The sequence below is a fragment of the Aulonocara sp. 'chitande type north' Nkhata Bay genome, linkage group LG6 (assembly GCF_057382095.1).
Source record: "Aulonocara sp. 'chitande type north' Nkhata Bay isolate Kocher_YH1m ecotype deep benthic linkage group LG6, A_spYH_male_GT1.1, whole genome shotgun sequence".
In the NCBI taxonomy this organism is placed as follows: Eukaryota; Metazoa; Chordata; class Actinopteri; order Cichliformes; family Cichlidae; genus Aulonocara; species Aulonocara sp. 'chitande type north' Nkhata Bay.
In genome coordinates this window covers 3,056,002-3,079,103 of record NC_141349.1, presented here as the reverse complement: position 1 = coordinate 3,079,103, position 23,102 = coordinate 3,056,002, and the positions used below count along the sequence as shown (strand labels likewise).

General features: G+C 41.5%; 1 long non-coding RNA gene across 1 annotated transcript in view; it reads left to right on the top strand.

The window, feature by feature from the left end:
• The first annotated feature begins 1,046 nt into the window (after positions 1–1,046).
• Positions 1,047–23,102, top strand: part of LOC147326998 (uncharacterized) — a 291,452-nt gene continuing 269,396 nt past the window's right edge. Inside the window, exon 1 of the long non-coding RNA XR_015130012.1 lies at positions 1,047–1,285. This is a non-coding gene — a long non-coding RNA (uncharacterized LOC147326998). The remainder of the gene's footprint in view (positions 1,286–23,102) is intronic.

The following is a 23,102-nucleotide window of genomic DNA, read 5'->3' as shown; positions in this document are numbered from 1 at the left end:
GTTACATCATTAGTTTACTACCAAAGAAGTTGAACTACAGACTTACAATATATGATTTCAGTCAATGTAAAATAGAAATTCACTTAATTCAATTTAAAAACAAGCATTTTAAAGTATTAATCTTAAGTAAATCACAGAAGTATTATTAGAAAGTGAATAAAAGACTCCTGAAGTTTTTTGTGGTGATTTTTTAAAATAATTCAGCACTCTTCAGAATCAAAATTACAATTTGCTTTAAAATTAATTAAAAGTAACATTAGCAATAATCCCACTTAGAGTATATATATATACACACACATATATATATATATATATCACACACCAAAAAAAAAAAAAAAAAAAAAAAGCAGGCAGAAAGTCTCTCAGCTTTGTCAATGTTCTGCTCTCACATCATGTCATTCAATTACACTAACAATAACAACAACAACATTAATAATAATAGTAATAATAATAATAATATTTAAAGAAGAAGTAAATTCCTGCTTTCTTCAGTTTGCCATGCAATCTTACTGCACATGGCTTCACACACACCTGTTTTAGGTCCAGTAGACTTCATTGTATTTTTTGTATAAGTACCGTACAGTTAAATAAAATGCAATGCCTGCAGGACTTTAGCCCCCAGACCTTTTCTGTGGTTTACAAAATACTGTAAATAGCGGTACATGAGTACAGTACGAAAGAAAAGAGTGGAGACAGTGAAAAATGCCAGTGTTGAATAAAATGTGGAAAGAAAATTGAGGGGGGGTGAAGGGAAAGAGAATTTAAAAAGTAGAATGTAAAGAAGAAAAATAACACATCAATGCGTCTTAAGAGAACTTGGGGGACGGAGAACCAAGACAATGATGATATATAAAAAGTTCAGAGTCCAGTGTAATTAACAACAATAACAAACTCCATCCTGGAGCTGACACACTAACATTTCGTCCTGGTCAGTTGTGTTCAATCTGTGGTTCAATAAGGGTTAAAAGAGAGAGAGAAGAGCGCAGCCTTCATAATGACACCACCCTCCCTCTTCGTTATTCTCCAGACTACATCCAGAAACCGTCAAGCTCGTGCTCCCGGCGTTAGCGCACGTACACACGCGCACTCAGCCTTCGTCTCTCCATCTTTGTGTCCATTCAAACTCACTCAGTCACACGCACACACACACCTGCTGACGGAGGAGAGGAAGAAAAAGGAGAAGAGGGGACAACGGCGGATCACGGGGCGCATTAACGCATCCGGTCTCCCGAAAAAAAAAAAAAAAACGAGAAGAGAGGAGCTACCGTCACTCCGCTCCTTCAAGGTAAGGACTTTTACAGAGATGAAGAGCCTTGCTCGGCTGCTCTCAGGTGGCAAATGTTCAATGCATGCTCGTGTAGAAGTTGTACACTGAGTGTGGATGTGGAGCTCCAGTGGATTAATTGGCGTGAATGAATGGTGAGTTGTTACTGGCTCCTGTTAATTAGGAAACTACACACAGGAGTTTTCAACAGTTGCACAGCTTGCACAGCGAGACAGCTGGTTTGAGAGTTGTTTGATTATTTAAAGGTACTATGGCACGGCAAATGGGTGCTGGAAAGCCTACTGTTGAAAAATTAGAGTGACATTTGAGACATGCGGACGTTTTTTTTTTCGTTATTAAAAAGCTTAATTTATTAAAATTGCTCTTGTACTCTGTACAAAGTTTCACACACTCTCACTGATTGCTCATTGTTGGATAAGCAGGCACAATAACCTCATTCGCAACAGGTTCACTAACTGTATCATTAAGCTGTGGCAGGTGTTACAAGTCACTGGGTGTCACTGACACTTTGCCACATCCTACCTGCATTCATATCACGGACATATTTCCCAAATTTTCATACACACCCTGTGGACCAGAACATCCCTGATCTGTGTGATTTCAACATACAGCACCACAACTCTATTTTCACAAAGTTTTCTAACATGTTTCACTTTATTTTTAAAACAGTGTAAAGTTAGGTACATATTATACAGTAATGTGCTTACAGAATTCAGCTTTTAATGATAAATATTACAAGTTTAAAATGTAACCATGGTTGATCAGAAGAACTGACCTATTAAAAAAAAAGAGTGTTGCCTGAGGGCACTGCGGCACTAACTGATCCCCACATAGTGAGCTGTTTTCTTTACGCTGTCAGATTGAGATTGTTTTTCACTGCGTTTTTTAGTTGCTAGTTTGTTTTTAGTTTGTATTTCAGCAATCATTTTATGTCTGAAATAGAAACTTAATTTGCATGGCTGGGGTTGACACTTAAGACCACACTGACCTGGTAGACGGTTGTTAAGTCAGGCTTAACACTGTTAAGGTGTTCAGAAATGCGTATGAATGCAGGACAGTTATGAAGAGCTCAAAGGGTTTAGTCTAGTCCGTTTAAAACGTCAACCTACATTCCAGCCTGACCCGAGTATGAGTGGACTAGGGTCAGGTCGGGCCAGAGTGATGTCAGTTTCGTCATCAGATGGATGGCTGCGTGCCTGCTTGGTTTTTGAGAGCACCCGCACTCGTCTGCAGATAATTTATATCTACATTATATCATAATCTCATTATAGGTCGCAATTTGGTATAATTGAGGCCTTAAAATATCAGACATTGTTAAATAATGGTAAGTACTGCAGTAGCCTACTTACATATAACTGTACTGCAGATATTATCTAGCTTGTTGCGTTATGGAGATCACCTGATTTTACTTGGTATTTCTATAGATAAATGCAGCACCAAATACATAGAGACTGATGAAGCTACTCAGCTACTCAGATCAGTCAGTGCAGATTTTTATTCACCTTGAAATACAGATTTTGAACAGAAGACTACATCATGACATATGTAAAGCTGGAAAGCTCACAATGCACTAAAGCATCCATGCTCATTGTGGAGCTTCATGTGATATACTGTAGGAAGTGAAATGATGAGAGAATAATTAAGTATTGCTTCTCTCTGGGTATAATTGATTTCTGGCAATTGTGGTTGTACCATAAATATTCAACCCTAACATATAACTACTAATACACCTTTTCAACCTTTTACATTGGCATTTGTTAATTTGGACTGAATAGTAAATGACTTACTTCGTGTATTTAATGTAGTCACCTGGTCATTAATGTTGTATTAATTGTCAATACATTCGTATTTTGCGGGAATTTAATTTAACCTCTTGGCTTGTGTGAATGTAGCAAAAGAATAATTAAAGCGATAATAACATTTTTTTTAGAAAGACAAAAAAGAGGAAAAAACTACAACAAAAGTGGGTTTCTGTGAAGTAGCTAAATATTTTCTCATGAGTAATTTAAGGAGATCTGTTTTTAGATCCCTCCAATTTCAGACTTCTATGAAATAAGTAAAGAGTCTATGGTCACAGACAAAAGTAAGAAAAACGTCCCTTTTCTTTTCTTTAATGACCACAACACTGCATTGCTGTAGGGAAGGAAAGAAAGTGCTGGTGATGACAGTGCAGTAAAGTGAGCAGCTGTCACAATGACAGATTTGAAATTAGCATTATAAACAATGTAAATTGCGCAGCAGCAACACCTAAATTGAAAGAAACTTGAATTGAATTAATTTAAATGAATTCAGATTTTCATATTAGGAAAGATTATTCAAGTGATCTCAACCTGATTGTGGACTGACACAAACCCAGAAGCCTCATGAGGCACAATATGTTTACAAGGTGATTAGATCCCACATTAAAAAGTACTGGAATTAATATTAAAGAGTGTTTCGTATTTACTGGTTTCTCTGGGATCCCCGTGGATCATCCCCCCCAAACTGAGTTAAGCCAGTAAAAATTATTTAAGCTATCATTTGAGCGTTTGCCTTTCATTAAACTCTACTGCCTACAACAGATTTTAATGACAAGTTACAGGTTTAGAATTTGAATGGTTGAATGCATCTTTAAAGTAATAAACTGCATTAAAAAAGGTTTGTGTTATTTAGCTGAAAATTTCACTGTGTAGTTTAGTATGTTAATGCATTTAAAAAAAAGCACTTAATTTGTGATAATAGTATTTCTGTGGAATGTCTACCTTTTCTAATATGTCAGGTGACAGGTCTTTAAAAATGTTTTTTCTTCCTTCCAGACAGTCCGTTGTGTTTCATGCAGGTGTATGTGAATTTAAATTTAAAACGAATTTGTATTACTGTGCAACAGGTTTTTATTGTCTTTTTCTAAAACAAAGCAGTGTATTTGATGTTCAAGTGTGATTGGTAAGTGAGGAGGTCCTCATCAGAACCATAGCTTTTGTTCTATTCGTGTACAAAAAGTTGTCACTGTTTTTCTGATGTCTTTGAGAAACATTCTCTTTATCAGTGATTGTTATAATATAATTTGAATATCCCCATGCATCCTGAAAAAAGACCAACTATAACATATCGCTATCAGAAGTAGTGGTGCTGTTAAATATTTGCATCCAGCTACTTAATTCTGTATATTTAGACCATATAAAAATATATATCATAAAAATATGACCAGAACAAAATTACAAAATGTAGCCATTTCATCTTGTTCAAAGCTTTGTGTTGTACTGATTGCTCTCATTTGTTCAGATTCGGTACAATATCTTAACTCTATCAACATCTTAGGTGCTTTCCATTGTACTTTTTGCTCTTTCTTGGTTGTTTGAGCTGACTGTAGGGAATTAACAGGCATTTCCCTTGAACAGTGGTACAAAGGATTTGGCTTTTTTTTTTTTTTTTTTTGCTACATTTGGCAAACAATAAAATTAAATAAATTAAATCACAGCAAAGTTGATGAAGAGGCAGTGCCTGTCCATCAAGTGGTTCAAAAATAGTTTTTTTAAATTGTAAAGCAGTGTACATTCATTAAAGGAAAAGACTAAAAAAAATCAAGATATTTATTAATAGTTCATTATCATATACAGTACTTGCCCAAAAGAACCCACACAAAAGAAACCTCACAACTCATTGTGCTTTGTGTGTTCAGGTTATACATGTCAACTTTGTATAAATAGTTGGCCTCGACATTATATGACTTAAGATAACCATAACTAAGGCTAGACAGTGACACAAGACTGGTTCCTCTACTCAGATGCCCTTATATACACCTTTAAAAGATGTTTATCAAAATAAAACACTATTTGTGGGCAGGCTGGTGATCTTCATGTGTTCTTTTACTTTGACATGCCGCAAACGGTCGCAGCAGACGGCCCCGCCCCTCCCTGAGCCTGGTTCTACTGGAGGTTGATTCCTGTTAAAAGGGAGTTTTTTTCTTCCCACTGTGGCCAAAGTGCTTGCTCATAGGAGGTCATATGATTGTGGGATCTACCTTACAATCTAAAGCACCTTGAGGCCACTGTTATTGTGCTTTGGTGCTGTATAAATAAAATTGAATTGAATATTTACATTGATTCTAGTTATGTATTATTTTGTGACTAGTTCATTGTAAGGGATAACCAAACATTTAAGCCTTCTGTGCCATTTAGGCTGTTGACTCTTTGGCAATGGAAAGTAGTTTGTCACATAATATTTACCATTTCCATTAAAATGCTCAGGGCTCTTGAATCGGCCGTGTTGGGAAAGCAATATGGTTTGTAAGCTTCTTAGTTTGCCACTGATTGCTGAAGGGGTTTCTAAAGTCATACTTCAGACACCTGAAGGTCTCTTGGGCAGCTTTTTTTTTCTATCTTGTGTTCCCTAACACTTTTCATGTTCCAGAGGAAAAGCTGCTTTTTCTTTTCTTTTTTTTCTTTTTTTTACCACTCAATTACTGTGTGATTTTGAGTTTGCACCAGGTGTGAATGGTTTCTGTTAGAGGAAATGTTCTGTGCAAGGGGCAAATGCCCAGTGCTCAAGGTCAAACAAGTGTGTTAGGAAAGAAAAATCGTTTTCTTGACAAATTACTTTTCTTACCAATAAATGCATGATTTGTGTGTGACAAAATTACTTTTTTTTTACACAGTGCTTTAAAACAGATTAAAAGAATTGAACAAATTAAAAATAATTCTCAAATGTTCCATTCTACAGCTTTACCCACAAGGATGTTGGCATCCAGCACACATCTATGATGCAAATGACATATTTAAATGAATGAGAGATGACTGCTCTGATTTGTGAATACTGATAAAGTTATTAATATAAATGCAAAGCGTTATCCTATTCATTTCCTGTTGTAGAAGAGACTGGGGCTATGAATCTTGGAGTCATAAGGACTTGACATCACATAGGGAGGCTGACAGAAAGAGAAATTCAGCCTCCATAATGTCAAACATAGGAGTGCTACTGTAATACAAGCCTATATATACAATGCATCAAACTTTATGTAGCACAGTATTGAAGCAGAAAATGTAGATACTACATCTGTATCTGCAAGATGGGAAACATGTGCACATGGTTATCCTTTTTCTTTTTTTCACCTCATTTATTTCTGAAGGTGTGATGATATGATTTCAAGTTCCTTCTCGCTGTGTTATCTTGAAAATATGAAAAAAATAAAAACATTTTAAAACCATGTTACTATTTCACATTAAACAGACCTTATAAATCACAGATCATGGACAGGTTTGTGCTGTAAGTAAGATCCTTTTAATAATACAAAAGAAATAAATGTATATCTTTAACTTTGGTGACAATATTTACTGTCTATACAGGGACATACTGTACTCTGCTTATGCATAAACTGGCTACACATGAATATGGTGGGCAGCAGAAATGTGATATGTGGCAATTTCAACTCAATGTGTTATGGACATTTCTCTGAATTACTTTACATTGAACTTACTGCATAAATACAACATTGTAAAACGAATTATTAAAAATGCCCAGTCAGAGAAGTTTATTTTTCATGTCATAGCCGTCTACTGATATCGACCATATGGCTCCCTTCTTCAAAAAAACTTTGACTTAGATTGTTAGCTATAGAAGATTTTCTCAGTATTATGTTAGGGTCTTTACCTTATAATGTAAAATGCATTGAGGCCACTATTTTGATTTGGAACCATATAAATAAAACCAAATTAAATTTCACATTCTGATAGCTTTCCTTTGTAAACCTCTTTACCTCTTAACCTCTTTCAACTTGAAGTTAATTTTCAAGAGGTGACAATAGTTGTAATGCAAATGGCACATGGCAGCTGAACAATAAGCACTAAAAGAGGAAAAGCAAAAATCCCTCATTTGAAAATTCCGGAAAATACAAAGAAGATGATTGTTTTTATATTTGTGTTCTCTAAATACTTTGTGTGAACAATACCATTTATGTGTGCCGCAATTACAGTGATAGGACAAAGAGGTTATTTGGGTTGGGTTTTAGAAGTCATCGGCCTTCTGTTCAGGATCTGAGAACAGTTTGAATGGTCACCTAATGTGTGACAAAAGAATCCGCTGTGATGTTCATAATTGTCTGGGCTGTCTTATTTGTCTGTAAAAGTTTTTCTTTAGCCCTAAAATTACTGCAGTTGATTTATCAGAGATGTGGAGAGCACAGGAGTGTTTGAAGAAAGAAATACACCCGGTTAACAGCAGACAATTTACTGCATTTTAAATTATGCAGTCCATGTATTATTAGTAAAACTAGTGTTCAGACAAATCCTGCAGTTTCCCATAAATTCTGTGTAGTTTATTCCCTACATTCAGGTTGAGGGGTCATATGATGATGCTTTGATTGCACAATCCCAAGTAACAATATAGAAAATAGTTGAAAAAAAAATCTTATTCTGTGGGGGCAGGGAGTGCTAGCTCATTTTAGGTTTGACAGCATTTTTTTTAGTAGGTAAAGGCGAATGTTTTTAAACATGAATTGAGCTGCGGTTTGGGGAAGGCCTCGGAGTGGACGTCAATAAGGTGGTTGAGGATTCCATAAAATGGACCGGATGAGCTCAGAAAATTATGAAGGAATGCCGAGAGAAGAGATCAAAGGAAATGTCAGACAACAAAAGACCTTGATAGATGAATGAGGGAAACCCTCGATCAGGTAGCGATGTGGCTTGACTCGGAACTGAAGCTCTGACAGTGCCACATGACAGGATTTTGAGACTTGAGGTAATGACTCATAAACGCTTATCTTGGAGTAGAAGATGGAGAGGGGGTGGTTGGCTGGATAATTTACTTTGGGTAAGGTAGCAATAACTACTGTGCCCAGTTACCTAACAGACCTTTTCGATGTGTATAGCCAAAGAGAGCACTTAGATCCTCTTACCAACTGCTCTAAGTGCAACCAAGGGCCCAACAAAAGACTAGAGGGGACCGAGCTTTTGAAATTGCCATGCCTAAACTCTGGAATAATCTTCCAATCGATGTCCGCATGTCAGAATCCATTGCATTGTTTAAATTGCGCTTAAAAACTCACCTGTTCCATTTAGCCTTTAGCAAATCAGTTCGAACTTCCTCCTGGTCTATATTTGTGCTATGTAACTGTAACTGTAACTATAACTGTTTTATAACTGTTTTTGTTGCCATTTGTTGTAATCCGCTTTGCTGCCTTGTGTGAAGCACTTTGTTGGTCAGTGTCCTTTTTAAATGTGCTATAGAAATAAATATTGATTGATTGTGCTGATTTCTGAAATGAACACAGGTGACAATCAGCAGTTTTGGGAGGGTTTGTTAAATTGAAAGACTGATTAGAGGAGAACCACCTTCCATAAAGACAACCCTAACAGAGAGCCAAGTAGAATTCCACCAAGCGGCACAGCTGAACCTCATAGAAGATGATATTGACATTTGAGATGTTGTCAGAACTGTGAGTCGGCTTAGAGAGCTGTCTCAAATGTCTGTGTCAAGGATAGAGGGTTTAGATAATGCTAGTGAAAGTACATGAGAAGTGAAGGGATGCCTTGAGGAATTATGTGCATGGTGGAGCTCAGAGAGATAGAGGACGGAACCTAGCATCCTGGTGTCACGAAGGTTTGCTGGTGGTGTGCGAAGTCAGGATAGATGGCAGAGAAACTGGCATCCTGGTGCTGGAAGGGTTTGCTGATGTATTTTGCAGAGGAGGGAACAAAGTGGTGAAACTGGCATAAGGAATGTTTACTGCTGTGTTGGCAAATGACTGATATGGAGAAGATGACTGGAAACATGGTGCCAGGAATGTGCACTGTTATATTTTGTGAAAGACAGATAGATGCAGGGAAAAAGCTTGCTGTTACATTTGTGGAAAAGGGATAGAGGGAAGAGAAACTACCCGAAAATGTTGCTACTACAAATTGCAAAAGAGGGATAGAAGAGCAACAAACTAGCAAGCTGGTGCTGATAAGTTGTTTGCTGCATTTACAAATGAGGGATATTTCAATTCAATTAAATTCAATTAAATTCAGTTAGGGCTGCTCGATTATGGCAAAAATGATAATCACGATTATTTTCACTGAAATTGAGATCTCGATTATTTGACAATATTTATTTAACAATAACAATGTATTGAATTACGACTTTAAAAAATAATATAAAATAGTGTGCAAATACTGATAACAGTGCAAATGTTTGCAATATAAGAAATAAATGAAAAATGTAAGCATCTATGTTTAGTGAACTTTGCAGTGTTGCTCTGTGGTGCAGCTATGACACCGTAGCAAAGTTTACACACTATGTCTACTTGATCCACGTCTGACTCCGCGAACCCATAATGTTTCCACACCACTGAAGTTTTTTTTTTTTTTAAACCTCTTTTCAACCAACAGCAGTCACTCTCCTCTCTAAATAACTTCTGCTTAGCTTTCCGAGCTTCCCTCTGGTCCTCTTAATTGTTGTGATGTGTGTTCGAAATGCAGAGAGGTGTGCTCGATTTGCCACACGGAGCAGCGCGAGAGTAAAGCATGAGGGAGGTACTAATAATCGGCTCAGTCATTTTTAATGATCGTTGAAAGCCCAGATCGTAATCGCGATTAGAATTCGATTAATTGAGCAGCCCTAAATTCAGTTTTATTCATGCAGCACCAAATCACAACAACAGTCACCTCAAGGCGACTGTAAGGTAGACCCTACAATAATACATACAGAGAAAACTCCAACAATCATATGACCCCCTATGAGCAAGCACTTTGGTGACAGTGGCACGGAGACAGAGAATCTGGCATCTTAGTGCTTAAATTGCTGCTGCTTCGCATATGAAGGCTAGATGCGGAGAAACTGGCATCACACTGGTAGTAAAACTTGCTTCTGCATTTTGCAAATGAGAACCTGGCATCCCGGTGTCAAGAAGTTTGCAACTGCATATTGCAAAGGAAGGATAGTAGAGCATTTCTTTTCTTTTTTTTGCAAACAATAGATGGCGCATAACTGACATCCTGAAGACAGAAGGTTCCTCTGCTGCTTTTTGCAATGATAGATGCAGAAAAGCTTGTTGGGAATGAGGGATAGAGAAAGAATCTGGCATCCCAGTGCTGGAAAGGTTCACTGCTGCTTTGCATATGAAGGATTGATGTGGAAAAACAAGCATCCCAGTGGTAGAAATATTTGCTGCTGCATTTGCGAAAGACGGATAGAGTGAAGACAATCTGGCATCCCGGAGCCAAAATCTTGCTGCTGCATTTGCAAAGGAGGGATGGAGAAAGAGAATCTGGCACCCTGGTGCCAAAAGCTTGTTTGTTTGAGTCTGCATGTGCCTATTAGTCTATGTTTATTTGTCAGGTCAGGTCTTAGACTCCAACTCTCTCAGAACATCTCAGCCCCCCCCCGACGGGGCGCCTATCTCCCCTCATTACATTCCCTGTGGGTCGCCGATGCTCCCAACCGTCGATGCATTGGTGGTTCTCTCTGCCCAGGGCTGGGTGCTCGGGTGTGTGGGCTCACTCCTGGTGGCAACTTGGCGGGGTCTGGCACCCATGGTTCAGTTGCGCCCCTTCCGGGGTGTGTTGGGCCCTCAGATCTTGGGTCTCTGGGCCCGGTGTTGGTCCGCTCCGGTGTAGCCGGTTGCTGGCGGAGCCTGTGGCCATGTTGCCGCAGCCCCCTGTAGCTCTGCACCTTGGCTGCTGGGTGACCACCCTGTCTGGGGTATTGTTACTGGTACTTATGCTTATGTTAGTTGTTGCTGTGATTTCCCTACTGTATTGTTCTCTTTTTTTCCAGCAGGTGATCAAGTGGATTTTTAGTGTCTTTTCTCACTCTTCCCCTCTGTTTTTCTTTCCCTCTCCTTTTGTTGAGCCTCTTCCCAACTTCTCTTTTCTTCATCTTTCTTTTTCCTATCCCCTTATCCTGTCTGACTGCCATAACTTAAAAGTAAAAAAATAAATAAATAAATAATTAAGATTGAATAAACTATGACAATCAAGTGGACCAGTATGGCAAAAACCGTAATGATCCACTTGGGAAAATAAATCTGTTGGGTGTTTTTCTTGACGTTGCTACAGTGCCAGAGAGGACAAGCAAAGAAAAAAAAAAAAAGCTTTTTGCTGCATTTGCAAAGGAGGGATAGAGGGAAGAGAACTTGGCATCCTGGTGCCAAAAACAATGCTGCTGCATTTTATGAAGTAGGGATAGATTGAAGGGAAACTGGCAACTTGTTGGTAGAACTCGTTTGCTAGAGATAGAGAAAGAGAACCTGGCATCCCGGTGCCATAAAAACATACTGCTGCATTTTGCGAAAGAGGGATAGACGGAAGAATATTGTTGTAGGGTCTACCTTATAATATAAAGGTGACTGTTGTGATTTGGCACTATATAAATGAAACTGAATTGAATTGAATTGAATCGACCTGGTATCCCTTAGGCCCCATCCTCAATTCAGAGATGGTCTAACACAAGGGTTAACTAAGGGTTTTTGCTTAGGCATCAGTTGTCCTTCTGCTATCCTGGATTGGATGGAACTTTCTTGGATTAACTGAAGGCTTTTCAGAGAGGTTTTAAGACATCCTGATAATAATGAATTACAGTAGTCCAGCCTGGAAGTAATAAATGCATGAACTCGTTTTTCAGCGTCACTCTGAGACAGGATATTTCTAACTTTAGAGATGTTGCACAAATTGAAGAACGCAGTCTTACATATTTGTTTAATATGTGCATTGAAGGACATATTCTGGGTCAAAAATGACTCCAAGGTTCCTCACAGTGTTACTGGAGGCCAAGTTAAGGCCATCCAGAGTAAGAATCTGGTTAGATACCATATTTCTAAGATTTTCAGGGCCTCAGTTTGATCTGAATTAAGAAGCAGAAAGTTAGCGGCCATCCAGGTCTTTATGTCTTTAAGACATTCCTGCAGTTTAACTAATTGGTGTGTGTTATCTGGCTTCATTGCCAGATAGAACTCGATGTCATCAGCAGAATATCAGTGAAAATGTATGCTACGTCTTCTAATGATTTTGCCTAAGGGAAGCATGTATAATGTAAACAGAATTGGTCCTAGCACTGAACCCTGTGGAACACCATAGTTGACCTCAGTGTGTGAAGAGGACTCTCCATTTACATTAAAAAATTGGAGTCTATTAGATAGATATGATACAAACCACTGCAGCACAGTACCTGTAATACCTACAGCAGAGGTGGGACCAAGTCATTGTTTTGCAAGTCTCAAGTAAGTCTCAAGTCTTTATCCTCAAGTCTCAAGTCAAGTCTCAAGTAATGTCAGGCAAGTCAGAGTCGAGTCTCAAGTCACTGGTGTAAAAGTCCGAGTCAAGTCACAAGTCTGAAACTTTGAATTTCAAGTCCTTTCGAGTCTTTAAAAAAAAAAAACGAAAAAATAATGTTGCAGTTATGCTAAATGTAAATATTAGACCATGTAATTTTAAAATCTGTGTTTTTCTCAACACATACAAAATAGTGAACTTAGAAAATATACACAAATTGTGAAATTGCACCTCTTTAAAATGCAGCTCAATTAAACTTAGCTCCAAGAATAATTTTCACCGACAGTTCTGAGATACGCTGCATGTTATTCTTGGATGCGGTTGTAGGACCAGCTTTAAAATCGCATGACAAAAATATCATACACATTAAAAAAAACTGTATCACCAACGTAGCCTGGAAAACATTTGCTAGTTAGATGAAGTCAGCTATCTCATCTTAGCATATTTATATGCATATTTATAATTATACGGTTCTTGGAGTGAGTGCATACACTCATGAAGTTTAGTAACTTCCGGTCACTGCAACAAGCCCAGGTACAGTTTACCGACGGATGGGTGCAGGACCTTGAAATGCACCGTGTAGAAGGAAAGACCATCGTACGTATCATAAGTTTACCAGTCTCACAAATCGTCTTCATAAATACACATTCGTTAACCGTTTATTAATATAACCTTTGAGCTCAACGGTAATTAATTAGTAGTGGAAATAATTTCTGGTAGCATCACAGAAATGTAGCAGTGACAATAATATTGTATGCTGTAATCGTACTGGGCAATTAGTGATACAAAAAACCTTTTTTATCCTGTGAATAAAAGTATGTGTTTTTGTCAGTGTACCATAATAACAGAAGCGAAACGCAATATTGTGTCAGGACAATTTACTATTTATGCACAATAAATAAAGGAGCATAGCGCGACAATTTCTGTTCAGCGCCAGACTTGCTTGTAACCTATATCACCAATTATGTTAAGAAAAATGACGCATTAACTACAACAGCAGACTGACCTTTGTGTAAATGCTTGGAGCAGACTAACCTGTGAGCTGGAGTGTTCTAGGACGTTATATTTGATCTTTGAATGGCTGCAATCCAGGCCACCCGTCGCGTCTTTGTTACTTCGGAAACATGGCTCGAACAATTTCTCTTCAACGACGTAATCCGATAACAACCGATCTCTTTACCCGTCGGCTTCCCGTGGCTGTCATGCGACCGGCTATTGCAGTTAATAATACAACAGCTTCTTGACATTTTTGTGTTTCTTTTTATCGCTGTGTGACTGATTTCAATTGAAAGCCTGCGTGCGCTAGTACCGCTTGCCACGAGTTCCCAGAATCCTTTGCGGTTCTACCCGTGAATGACGTCACATTTTCAATCTCCATATAATATGCATGTTAAATTTTATATTTGGGGTAAAATATCAAGTCTTTTCAAGTAAACCGGTTCAAGTCCAATTCAAGTCCCAAGTCATTGGTGTAAAAGTCCAAGTCAAGTCACAAGTCTTAGAACATTTTTTCAAGTCAAGTCTAAAGTCATAAAATTAATGACTCGAGTCTGACTCGAGTCCAAGTCATGTGACTCGAGTCCACACCTCTGACCTACAGCATGTTCTAATCGCTCTAATAGGATATTATGGTCGACAGTATCGAACGCTGCACTGAGGTCTAGCAGGACAAGCACAGAGATGAGTCCACTGTCAGAGGCCATAAGAAGATAATTTGTAACCTTCACTAAAGCTGTTTCTGCACTGTGTTGAGCTCTGAAACCTGACTGAAACTCTTCAAATAAACCATTCCTCTGCAGATGATCTGTTAGCTGTTTGACAACTACTCTTTCAAGGATGTTTGATATGAAAGGAAGGTTGTAGACTGGCCTATAATTAGCTAAGACAGTTGGGTCTAGAGATGCTTTTTGAGTAAAGGTTTAACTACAGCCAGCTTGAAGGCCTGTGGTACATGGTGGTTTGGAGGAAGTAATTATTGAAGTTAACTCAGAAAGATCAATTGGAGAAAAAGAGTCTAACTTAATATCAGTGGTACTAAAAGTAGCTGTAGATAATATTACATCTGTGAGATGATTATTGGTAATTTTTTCTCTACTGATTAAAATGTTATTTGTGAAGAAGTTCATGAAGTCATTACTAGTTAACGTTAAAGGGATGGTTGGCTCAAAAGAGCTCTGACTTTTTGTCAGCCTGGCTACAGTGCTGAAGAGAAACCTGGGGTTGTTCTTATTTTCTTCAATCAGTGATGAATAGTAAGATGTTCTGGCTTTGCTGAGGGATTTCTTATAAAGCAACAAACTATTTCTCAAGGCTAAATGATGATCTTCTAAATTTGTGACATTTCCTCTCGAGCTTACGAATTGGAGAGGTTTACCATCTGTTTTAGGCTGTGTTTGAGAATTATGCCACGGAGTCTAATACTTCTGATTTGAGGCCTTGGTTTTCAGAGGTGGGACCAAGTCATTGTTTTGCAAGTCTCAAGTAAGTCTCAAGTCTTTATCCTCAAGTCACAAGTCAAGTCCCAAGTAATGTCAGGCAAGTCAGAGTCGAGTCTCAAGTCACTGGTGTAAATGTCCGAGTAAAGTCACAAGTCTGAAACTTTGAATTTCAAGTCCTTTCAAGTCTTAAAAAAAAAAAAAAAAAACGAAGAAAGAATGTTGCAGTTAAATGTAAATATTAGACCATGTAATTTTAAAATCTGTGTTTTTCTCAACACATGACGAAATAGTGAACTTAGAAAATATACACAAATTGTGAAATTGCACCTCTATAAAATGCAGCTCAATTAAACTTAGCTCCAAGAATAATTTTCACCGACAGTTCTGAGATAAGCTGCATGTTATTCTTGGATGTGCTTGTAGGGCCAGCTTTAAAATCGCATGACAAAAATATCATATACATTAAAAAAAACTGTATCACCAACGTAGCCTGGACAAGATTTGCTTGTTAGATGAAGTCATGATCTCATCGTAGCAAGAGAGAAGCACCACCTACCGTTCTTTATGCAACTTCAACTGTCGGAGAAAGTTGGAAGTTGTTCCATCTCTGTCTGTGATTCTCTTCTTGCATGTTTTGCATATTGCATTTCGGTTTTTTGTTGACTACTTCATAGTTTATGTACCTGAAAAAAATAACTCCTTGCAGCATTTTTGAGCGTTTTTTTTTAAAAATCTGGTTAATTTGATTGACTGTGCTACAGCTCACGCACACATACGTACGGAGTGTGGTTTGAATAAATAAATCAATGAATTGAATTAATGGTGCACACTTTCTATATAATATGTATGTTGAATTTTATATTTGGGGTGAAATATCAAGTCTTTTCAAGTAAACCGGTTCAAGTCCAATTCAAGGCCCAGGTCATTGGTGTAAAAGTCCAAGTCAAGTCACAAGTCTTAGAACATTTCTTCAAGTCAAGTCTAAAGTCATAAAATTAATAACTCAAGTCTGACTCAAGTCCAAGTCATGTGACTCGAGTCAACACCTCTGTTGGTTTTCACCTGAGCTACAGTATCCAGAGTTGTACGTAGTGAGGAGTAGTGATGGTAAATTTGATTCTTTTTACTGAACCGAGTGTTAATGAGTCACTCACCAAAGTGAATTGGGTTTTTTGAGTCATTTGATTCACTGAGTCAGTTGACCAGAGAGTGCAAAGAATGTACATTTTCACTCCAACTTAATTTGTTTCTCTTTTCATGTAAATCCTACTGCTAAGATGAATGATTCTAAAAAACAACAACTATTTTATAGAGCAAAAACATTTCTAAAATTAAGCAATTTCCTATCAAAATTGCTTAATAAACATTTATTTTGTTTATTTTATTAGTATTTTCCTTAAATGTGTTAATTATATATTTTCTTCGAACACCTTGTTCGAACATAAGAGTGTCAATAAGTGCACGTGGCACCAGAACGCTCTAGGCCGTAGGTCGATGATCGATTTTGTAATCGTATCACCAGACCTGCGACCATATGTTGTGGACACTCGGGTAAAGAGAGGGGCTGAGCTGTCAACTGATCACCACCTGGTGGTGAGTTGGATCAGGTGGCGGGGGAGGACGCTGGACAGACCTGGTGCACCTAAACGTGTAGTGAGGGTGTGCTGGGAACGTCTAGCAGAGGCCCCAGTCCGAGAGATCTTCAACGCACACCTCTGGCGGAGCTTCAACAGCATTCCGAAGGAGACTGGGGACATTGAGTCCGAATGGACCATGTTCAGCGTCTCCATTGCCGAAGCTGGTGCATTGAGCTGCGGCCGCAAGGTGGTTGGTGCCTGCCGTGGTGGTAATCCCCGAACCAAATGGTGGACATCAGAGGTGAAGGGAGCCACCAGGCTGAAGGAGTCCTATCGGGCTTGGTTAGCCTGTGGGACTCCGGAGGCGGCCGACAGGTATCGACAGGCCAAGCGGAATGCAGCTCGGGCAGTGGCTGAAGCAAAAACTCGGGTGTGGGAGGAGTTCGGAGAGGCCATGGAAAAAGACTTTTGGACTGCCTTGAAGAGATTCTGGCAAACCGTCAGGCGTCTCAGGAGGGGAAAGCGGTGCTCTACCTGCACTGTGTATAGTATATGCCAGAGTGCTGGAAAGGAGAGTTTGTCCGCTAGTTGAACCTCGGATACAGGAGGAACAATGCAGTTTTCGTCCTGGTCGCGGAACACTGGACCAGCTCTTTATCCTCTCGAGGATACTTGAGGGTGCATGGGAGTTTGCCCAACCAGTCTACATGTGTTTTGTGGACTTGGAGAAGGCATTTGACCATGTCCCTCGGGGTGTCCTGTGGGAGGTGTTGCGGGAGTATGGGGTGTCTGGCCCATTGCTACGGGCCATTCGATCCCTATACAACCGTTGCAAGAGCTTGGTTCGCATTGCCGGCAATAAGTCGGAGTCGTTCACAGTGGGTGATGGGCTCCGCCAGGGCTGCCCTTTGTCTCCGGTTCTGTTCATAATTTTTATGGACAGGATTTCTAGGCGCAGCCAAGTGGCGGAGGGCTTTCGCTTTGGTGGCCTCAGAATCTCATCTCTGATTTTTGCAGATGATGTGGTTCTGTTGGCTTCATCGGGTGAAGGCCTCCAGCTTGCACTGGAACGGTTCGCAGCTGTGTGTGAAGCAGCGGGAATGAGGATCAGCACCTCCAAATCTGAGGCCATGGTTCTCAGCCGGAAAAGGGTGGAGTGCCCACTCGAGGATGAGTTCCTGCCCCAAGTGGAGGAGTTCAAGTATCTCGGGGTCTTGTTCGCGAGTGATGGGAGAAGGGAGCCGGAGATCGACAGACGGATTGGGGCTGCAGCTGCAGTAATGCAGAGGCTGCACCGGTCCGTCGTGGTGAAGAGGGAGCTGAGTGTAAAAATGAAGCTCTGAATTTACTGGTCAATCTACGTCCCTACCCTCACCTATGGCCACGAACTGTGGGTAGTGACCGAAAGAACGAGATCGTGGATACAAGCGGCAGAAATTAGCTTCCTCCAAAGGGTGGCTGGCCTCTCCCTTAGAGATAGGGTGAGAAGTTCGGCCATCCGGGAGGGGCTCAGAGTAGAGCCGCTGCTGCTCCACATCGAAAGGAGCCAGCTGAGGTGGTTCGGGCATCTGACAAGGATGCCCCCTGGGCGCCTCCTGGGTGAGGTGTTCCAGGCATGTCCCACCGGGAGGAGGCCCCGGGGCAGACCCAGGACACGCTGGAGAGATTATATCTCTTGGCTGGCCTGGGAACGCCTTGGTGTTCCCCCGGATAAGCTGGAGGAGGTGGCTGGGGAGAGGGAGGTCTGGGCCTCTTTGCTTAGGCTGCTGCCCCCGCGACCCGGCCTCGGATAAAGCGGATGAAGATGGATGGATATATTTTCTCATCTAAATGTCCACTGAGCTGTGAGCCAGGGGGCGGTAATGCGCCTTAACATTGGTTGCCAACCAAGAAGAAGAAGAAACTGTGAGCCAGGAGGGAGGGGGTGAGTGAGTGATTCGTTCGCTCTATGATTCAGCACAGGAGGGAGGGGGTGAGTGAGTCCTGAGTGATTCGCTTACGCTTACGATTCAGCACAGGAGGGAGGGGGTTAGTGAGTCCTGAGTGATTTGCTTACGCTTACGATTCAGCACAGGAGGGAGGGGGTGAGTGATTCGTTCGCTCTATGATTCAGCACAGGAAGGGAGGGGGTGAATAGCTCAAATGTACTGTTAGCATGTTAGCAGAGCGATGCTACTGTGAACCGAGGAGCTATTGTCTTGATGTGAGCTTCTACTCAGGGCTTTTTCTTCCAGTTCAGAGCAGAATTTTTTTTGTTAAGATACTGGATGTTGTGTTTTTCTCCACAATTTTAATTATAAGCTAGATAGATTGCTGCTAACAGCAACAGGGATGAGTCAGTGAGTCAGTTGGGCTTGCGAATCATGATTCATGAGTCAGTAAAGTGATTCTCGAGTATTGAACGATTCGTTCATGATTCGCGCATCACTAGTGAGTGAATTATTAACAAGATGATTGACCTCTGTTGGAGTAGCATTCAGGTAGCTGCTCTGCTCGGTGTTGGTACAGGGCATTGAAGATGCTAACAGTGTGTGGATTATATTCTTAAACTTAGTTACAGCACTTTCAGAAAGACATCTACTGTGTTGAAGTCTACTCCCCACTGCTCCCCCCTTTTGAGAGAAGCCAATTGAGTCTAATAACAGATTAAATGCCATGCTGAGGCTGTCAATTTTTGCATCTACATGAATGTTAAAATCCCCCACAATAATTATTTGATCTGAGCTGAGCACTAAATCAGATAAAAAGTCGGAGAAATCAGACAGAAACTCTGTGTAAGGCCCAGGTGGATGATATATAATAACAAGTAAGACTGGTTTCTGAGTTTTACAGCTGGGGTGGACAAGGCTCAGCATCAGGCTGTCAAATGAATTAAAAGTCTGTCTTGGTCTTTCGTTGATTAATAGCCTGGTGTGAAAAATTGCTGCCACACCGCCCCCTCGGCTTGTGCTTCGAGGTTTCTGGTAGTTAGAATAACTCGGGGGTGTTGATTCATTTAAACTAACATAATCATCCTGCTGGAACCAGGTTTCTGTAAGGCAAAGTAAATCGATTTGTTGATCAATTATTAAGTCATGTACTAACAGAGACTTGGAGGAGAGAGACCTAATATTTAATAATCCTCATTTCACTGTTTTACTCTTTGGTTCAGATGTGGATACTGCATTGTTCTTTCTTTATGTTTAAGTTGTTTGTTGCTGGTTTTTAGTTTTTTTTAATCTGTTTGGGAGCTGACACAGTCTCTATGGAGACAGGGGGTTTTGGGGGGGGGGGGGTAACAGGAGGAGCAAAGCTGCAAAGAGGTGTGTAAGATCGCAACTCTGCTTCTGCTTCCTGGTCCCAACTCTGGATAGTCATATTTTTGGGGGTTTAATAAATTTGTCCATATTTCTAGAAATGAGAGCTGCTCCATCCAAAGTGGGATGGATGCCGTCTCTCCTAAGAAGACCAGGTTTCCTCCAGAAGGTTTGCCAATTATCTATGAAGCCCACATGGTTTTTTGGAAACCACTCAGACAGCCAGCAATTTAAGGAGAACATGCGGCTAAACATGTCACTCCTGGTCTGATTGGGGAGGGGACCAGAGAAAACTACAGTCCCACATTGTTTTGGCAAAGTTATAATTTTACTGAATTTACGTTTACCCTTAGCCAGCAGTTTTAAATTTCCCTCAGTGTCGCCTGCTCTGGCCCCTGGAAGACAATTGACTATGGTTGCTGGTGTCTCTAGCTTCGCATGTCTCAGAACAGAATAGCCAGTTACAAGACTATGACCCCTGGCAGGTGTATCGCTGAGTGGGGAAAAACGGTTAGACATCAGAATCAGAATAAGAATCGTGTTTATTGGCCAAGTATATGTGCAGACACATACAGGGAATTTGGTTCTGGTAGATGGCGGCTCTCAAGCACAGCAATGTAAATCACACACACACACACACCACACACACACACACACGTCTCTATATATTCCAAGATGGCGGCGCGTGAACAACGCGAGGCTCAGTGTCTCTCCAGAATCTGCTATTTAGTGGTTTTTTATCTACTTTTAACCGGATTATTCGTCCAGAATTGCTGTGCGTTGCTGACCTACAGCAGACAAGAGCTTCTGGACATCTGGACTCACAACTCCAACAGTTTTATCGCCGATCTCCGACTCATCCCAGAGATCTCCAGAACACCGGAGGCTGCCCACTCTCCCCGGCTGGGCGGAAGTGCACGCAGACGGCGCCGAGATCGTAAACAAAGGCGAGGTAGGCGCGGAGGGCTACGGGCTAAGCTAAAGCTAACACCACACCGGCTCCCTTTACCCAGTATTTTTCTCGCCAATGTCCGTTCTCTGGCAAACAAAATGGATGAGATACGGCTCTCCATCACTAACAACAGACGGATTATGGACTCAAATGTCATGTTTTTCACCGAAACATGGCTGAACAACAGCTGCCCGGACAATGCTATCGAGTTAGCAGGACGCCACACACACCGAGCCGACAGGCTAGCAGATGACTCCGGCAAGACCAGAGGTGGAGGTTTGTGCATTTATATTAACAATGCTTGGTGCATGAACTCCACTACTACTGAGAGTCACTGCTCACCTAATGCGGAGTTTTTAATGGTCAAATGCAGACCTTATTATCTCCCCAGAGAATTCACTTCGATCATACTCACTGCCGTGTATATCCCCCCCGACGCTAATGCTAGGTTGGCCATGAAAGAACTTTCTGCAGCCATTAACAAACACCAGAATAAACACCCCGAGGCTGCTTTTATTGTTGCTGGCGACTTCAACCACACCAACTTAAAGACAGTCCTCCCCAGATTCCACCAACATGTCTCCTGCCACACCAGAGGAGACAAGACTTTAGACCATGTGTATTCCAACCTGGCTGGAGCCTACAAAGCCACACCCCTCCCCCACATTGGACAATCGGACCATCTCTCCCTGTTCCTCACACCTAGGTATTCACCACTCATCCAACGTGTGAAACCTGCTGTGAGGACAATTAAAGTGTGGCCAGAGGGGACAGACGCAGTGCTCCAGGACAGATTTAAAAACACAGACTGGAATATGTTCACCCACACAGACCTGGACCAGTACGCCTCATCTGTACTGGATTACATCTCCAAAACCACAGACAGTGTCACCACCCAGAAACGGATCACCATGTACCCCATGTACACCGGGATGTTCGTCTCCTCCTGAAGGCCCGCAACACTGCCTTTAGGTCAGGAGATGCACACGCCTACAGTACAGCCAGGGCTAATCTAAAGAAGGGCATCAAAAAAGCCAAACACCATTACAAAAAGAAGGTAGAAGAACACTTCTCCAACTCCAACCCCCGACGCATGTGGCAAGGACTCCAGACCATCACAGACTACAGGACCACCAAACCCTCCCCCGCATCCTCTGATGTCTCCTTCCTCAACGAGCTCAACAACTTTTATGCTCGTTTTGAGCGAGGGAACCCCACAACCACAACCAAAGCAGACATGACGCCAGACCACCAACCTATGACTCTCTCCCCCACCGATGTAGGAGCGGTGCTGAGCAGGATCAATGTCCACAAGGCTGCAGGCCCTGATGGCATCCCCGGGCGTGTTCTCAGAGCGTGTTCTGGGGAGCTTGCAGGAGTGCTCACAGACATATTCAATCTGTCCTTGGCCCACGCTGTGGTACCGGCCTGCTTCAAATCCACCTCCATCGTCCCGATACCCAAAAACTCCAACCCATCTTGCCTCAATGATTACCGCCCAGTAGCACTCACCCCCATCATCACTAAGTGCTTAGAGCGACTGGTCCTAGCACACTTCAAATCCTGTCTCCCCCCCACCCTGGACCCCCACCAATTCGCATACCGCCGGAACAGGAGCACAGAGGATGCAGTCTCCATCGCAATGCACTCTGTCCTCTCACACCTGGACAACAACAACACCTACGCCAGAATGCTGTTTATAGACTTCAGTTCAGCATTCAATACAATCCACCCCTCACAACTCATCAGGAAACTGACAGACCTGGGTATCAGTTCCCTCATCTGCAAATGGTTACTGGACTTCCTGACCAACCGCCCCCAACATGTCCGGCTGGATAACCGCTGCTCATCTACCATCACAATGAACACCGGTGTACCACAAGGCTGTGTGATGAGCCCTTTCCTCTACTCCCTCTTCTCCCACGACTGCAGACCTGCTGATGGTTCCAACACCATCATTAAGTTTGCAGATGACACCACGGTGATTGGCCTCATCAGTGACAACGATGAGGCCGCCTACAGGGAGGAGGTGGATCGTCTGGCTGAGTGGTGCGACAGAAACAACCTGCTGCTTAACACCGAGAAGACCAAGGAGCTCATCGTGGACTACAGGAGGAATGCTGACCCACATCCACCCATCCACATTAAGGGGACGGCTGTGGAGCGTGTGAGCAGCTTCAAGTTCCTGGGAGTCCACATCTCCGAGGATCTCACCTGGACGACCAACTGCTCCAAGCTGGTCAAGAAGGCTCACCAGCGCCTCTTCTTCTTGAGGACTCTGAGGAAGAACCACCTGTCCTCAGACATCCTGGTGAACTTCTATCGCTGCACC